Below are 5000 nucleotides of genomic sequence, written 5' to 3' on the forward strand. Positions count from 1 at the left end.
AAACGAAGAAATCAGTAACCAGGAAAACTTAGAAAAATGATCAAAAGAAGAAATGAGTAACCAGGAAAACTTAGAAAAATGTTTAAAAAGAAGAAATCAGTAACCAGGAAAACTTAGGAAAATGTTTAAAAAGAAGAAATCAGTAACCAGAAAAACTGCGAAAAATGTTTAAAAAGAAGAAATGAGTAACCAGAAAAACTTAGAAAAATGTTTAAAAAGAAGAAATCAGTAACCAGGAAAACTTAGAAAAATGTTTAAAAAGAAGAAATCAGTAACCAGGAAAACTTAGAAAAATGTTATAAAAGAAGAAGTGAGTAACCAGAAAAACTTAGAAAAATGTTTAAAAAGAAGAAATCAGTAACCAGAAAAACTGCGAAAAATGTTTAAAAAGAAGAAATCAGTAACCAGACAAACTGCGAAAAATGTTTAAAAAGAAGAAATCAGTAACCAGGAAAACTTAGAAAAATGTTTAAAAAGAAGAAGTGAGTAACCAGAAAAACTTAGAAAAATGTTTAAAAAGAAGAAATCAGTAACCAGAAAAACTTAGAAAAATGTTTAAAAAGAAGAAATCAGTAACCAGAAAAACTGCGAAAAATGTTTAAAAAGAAGAAATCAGTAACCAGAAAAACTTAGAAAATGTTTAAAAAGAAGAAGTGAGTAACCAGAAAAACTTAGAAAAATGTTTAAAAAGAAGAAATCAGTAACCAGAAAAACGGCGAAAATGTTTAAAAAGAAGAAATCAGTAACCAGACAAACTGCGAAAAATGTTTAAAAAGAAGAATCAGTAACCAGAAAAACTTAGAAAAATGTTTAAAAAGAAGAAATCAGTAACCAGAAAAACTTAGAAAAATGTTTCAAAAGAAGAAGTGAGTAACCAGAAAAACTTAGAAAATGTTTAAAAAGAAGAAGTGAGTAACCAGAAAAACTTAGAAAAATGTTTAAAAAGAAGAAATCAGTAACCAGAAAAACTTAGAAAAATGTTTAAAAAGAAGAAATCAGTAACCAGAAAAACTGCGAAAAATGTTTAAAAAGAAGAAATCAGTAACCAGACAAACTGCGAAAAATGTTTAAAAAGAAGAAATCAGTAACCAGGAAAACTTAGAAAAATGTTTAAAAAGAAGAAGTCAGTAACCAGAAAAACTTAGAAAAATGTTTAAAAAGAAGAAATCAGTAACCAGAAAAACTTAGAAAAATGTTTAAAAAGAAGAAATCAGTAACCAGAAAAACTGCGAAAAATGTTTAAAAAGAAGAAATCAGTAACCAGAAAACTTAGAAAAATGTTTAAAAAGAAGAAGTGAGTAACCAGAAAAACTTAGAAAAATGTTTAAAAAGAAAGAAATCAGTAACCAGAAAAACGAGCGAAAAATGTTTAAAAAGAAGAAATCAGTAACCAGACAAACTGCGAAAAATGTTTAAAAAGAAGAAATCAGTAACCAGAAAAACTTAGAAAAATGTTTCAAAAGAAGAAGTGAGTAACCAGAAAAACTTAGAAAAATGTTTAAAAAGAAGAAGTGAGTAACCAGAAAAACTTAGAAAAATGTTTAAAAAGAAGAAATCAGTAACCAGAAAAACTTAGAAAAATGTTTAAAAAGAAGAAATCAGTAACCAGAAAAACTGCGAAAAATGTTTAAAAAGAAGAAATCAGTAACCAGACAAACTGCGAAAAATGTTTAAAAAGAAGAAATCAGTAACCAGGAAAACTTAGAAAAATGTTTAAAAAGAAGAAGTGAGTAACCAGAAAAACTTAGAAAAATGTTTAAAAAGAAGAAATCAGTAACCAGAAAAACTTAGAAAAATGTTTAAAAAGAAGAAATCAGTAACCAGAAAAACTGCGAAAAATGTTTAAAAAGAAGAAATCAGTAACCAGAAAAACTTAGAAAAAATGTTTAAAAAGAAGAAGTGAGTAACCAGAAAAACTTAGAAAAATGTTTAAAAAGAAGAAATCAGTAACCAGAAAAACGGCGAAAAATGTTTAAAAGAAGAAATCAGTAACCAGACAAACTGCGAAAAATGTTTAAAAAGAAGAAATCAGTAACCAGAAAAACTTAGAAAAATGTTTCAAAAGAAGAAGTGAGTAACCAGAAAAACTTAGAAAATGTTTAAAAAGAAGAAGTGAGTAACCAGAAAAACTTAGAAAAATGTTTAAAAAGAAGAAATCAGTAACCAGAAAAACTTAGAAAAATGTTTAAAAGAAGAAATCAGTAACCAGAAAAACTTAGAAAAATGTTTAAAAAGAAGAAATCAGTAACCAGAAAAACTGCGAAAAATGTTTAAAAAGAAGAAATCAGTAACCAGACAAACTGCGAAAAATGTTTAAAAAGAAGAAATCAGTAACCAGGAAAACTTAGAAAAATGTTTAAAAAGAAGAAGTGAGTAACCAGAAAAACTTAGAAAAATGTTTAAAAAGAAGAAATCAGTAACCAGAAAAACTTAGAAAAATGTTTAAAAAGAAGAAATCAGTAACCAGAAAAACTGCGAAAAATGTTTAAAAAGAAGAAATCAGTAACCAGGAAAACTTAGAAAAATGTTTAAAAAGAAGAAGTGAGTAACCAGAAAAACTTAGAAAAATGTTTAAAAAGAAGAAATCAGTAACCAGAAAAACTTAGAAAAATGTTTAAAAAGAAGAAATCAGTAACCAGAAAAACTGCGAAAAATGTTAAAAAGAAGAAATCAGTAACCAGAAAAACTTAGAAAAATGTTTAAAAGAAGAAGTGAGTAACCAGAAAAACTTAGAAAAATGTTTAAAAAGAAGAAATCAGTAACCAGAAAAACGGCGAAAAATGTTTAAAAAGAAGAAATCAGTAACCAGACAAACTGCGAAAAATGTTTAAAAAGAAGAAATCAGTAACCAGAAAAACTTAGAAAAATGTTTCAAAAGAAGAAGTGAGTAACCAGAAAAACTTAGAAAAATGTTTAAAAAGAAGAAGTGAGTAACCAGAAAAACTTAGAAAAATGTTTAAAAAGAAGAAATCAGTAACCAGAAAAACTTAGAAAAATGTTTAAAAAGAAGAAATCAGTAACCAGAAAAACTGCGAAAAATGTTTAAAAAGAAGAAATCAGTAACCAGGAAAACTTAGAAAAATGTTTAAAAAGAAGAAATGAGTAACCAGGAAAACTTAGAAAAATGTTTAAAAGAAGAAATGAGTAACCAGGAAAACTTAGAAAAATGTTTAAAAAGAAGAAATCAGTAACCAGAAAAACTTAGAAAAATGTTTAAAAAGAAGAAATCAGTAACCAGAAAAACGGCGAAAAATGTTTAAAAAGAAGAAATGAGTAACCAGAAAAACTTAGAAAAATGTTTAAAAAGAAGAAATCAGTAACCAGAAAAACGGCGAAAAATGTTTAAAAAGAAGAAATCAGTAACCAGAAAAACTTAGAAAAATGTTTAAAAAGAAGAAGTGAGTAACCAGAAAAACTTAGAAAAATGTTTAAAAAGAAGAAATGAGTAACCAGAAAAACTTAGAAAAATGTTTAAAAAGAAGAAATCAGTAACCAGAAAAACTTAGAAAAATGTTTAAAAAGAAGAAATGAGTAACCAGAAAAACGGCGAAAAATGTTTAAAAAGAAGAAATCAGTAACCAGAAAAACGGCGAAAAATGTTTAAAAAGAAGAAATCAGTAACCAGACAAACTGCGAAAAATGTTTAAAAAGAAGAAATCAGTAACCAGAAAAACTTAGAAAAATGTTTAAAAAGAAGAAATCAGTAACCAGGAAAACTTGGAAAAAAACACTTAGAAAAATTTTCAGCAAAGTGTGAAAAATATTCTAAGTGTCAGCGGAGGAAAATGCTGCAGCATCGGGAAAGATTCGCAAACTTACACCGAACATGTGCTCCGAAGTGCCGGAGGAATTGGGTGAATTGAGCCCGGCAAATGGCCAGCTGTCGTTTTGTGCCTGCAGCCCGAAAACTTTAACTTTGTCTGTCGCGGAAGTCCGGACCGAGAAAAATCCAAACGGTTTTGACCGGACCGAGTTCCAGACCGATGCAGTCAAATTTGGAATTCAGACCCATTCAGTGCCACTTGTAGTTTTTCCGCAGTGAGGTTGGCGGGGTACCCGGAGATATATGGGAACACGATTTTTAGAACAAAATGGCGGCGCGGGACCGTTCTGAAAGGCATCCGAAAAACGGTTCCACGGGCATAGCACTTTAATGACAGGTATGAGTGCATGCCGGAGAGCTCTTGGAAGTCGAATTTTTGACACTTTGTCAATTTTTTGACAGATTTGACAAACTCTTTCTGTCTGTTCTAAGAGTCAGTCAGAGACTTGTGCGGCGGTCTTTTGACACTATTGGAGGGCGGGCAAACCCCACGTTGACTCCGGCCGTCCCTCCACAGGCGCTCGTGTCCAAAATGAAGGCGAGAGACGCGAGTGGCCTGGTTCCCTTGGGTGTTGCCAAGAAGGCTGCGGGCTGACCGTTGCCTGAGCACTCCCTAAAGCCTCTTGTGATGAGAGCAGACCTCGCCTGCCGCACGACCGGCTCTGGGAGTCGTTGGGCCGCTATTTGTGAATAGTCTGGTCCTCCTCTGCCACCCGGACAAGCGCGATGGCTCTGCCGCCCTGCGGTGCTCGTCACCCAGGTTTGGGGAACACGATACTCGTAACAAAAATAAAAGGCGGCTCGGGACCTGCAGGCGAAAGGGGTCCCGTGGTGCTAAGCACGTCGACTTCGGGTCTCGGTGCAAGCCGGAGAGCTCACGGAAGTCTAAAGTTTTCGGCACGTGGTCGAATCTTTTCAAAGGCTTACCCGGCTCTTTCCGTCCATTCTGAGAGTAAGTCAGAGGCCGGTGCGGAGGTCTCTTGACAATCGGAGGGGGTGGTGGCCCTCCGCAGGCGCTCGTGTCGAAAATGAAGGCGAGAGACGCGAGTGGCCTGGTTCCCCTGGGTGTTGCCAGGAAGGCTGCGGGCTGACCCTTGCCTGAGCACTCCCTAAAGCCTCTTGTGATGAGAGCAGACCTCGCGCGCCGCACGACCGGCTCTGGGAGTCGTTGGGCCGC

This window comes from Chiloscyllium punctatum, unplaced genomic scaffold, assembly GCF_047496795.1.
Source record: "Chiloscyllium punctatum isolate Juve2018m unplaced genomic scaffold, sChiPun1.3 scaffold_1171, whole genome shotgun sequence".
Classification (NCBI taxonomy): Eukaryota; Metazoa; Chordata; class Chondrichthyes; order Orectolobiformes; family Hemiscylliidae; genus Chiloscyllium; species Chiloscyllium punctatum.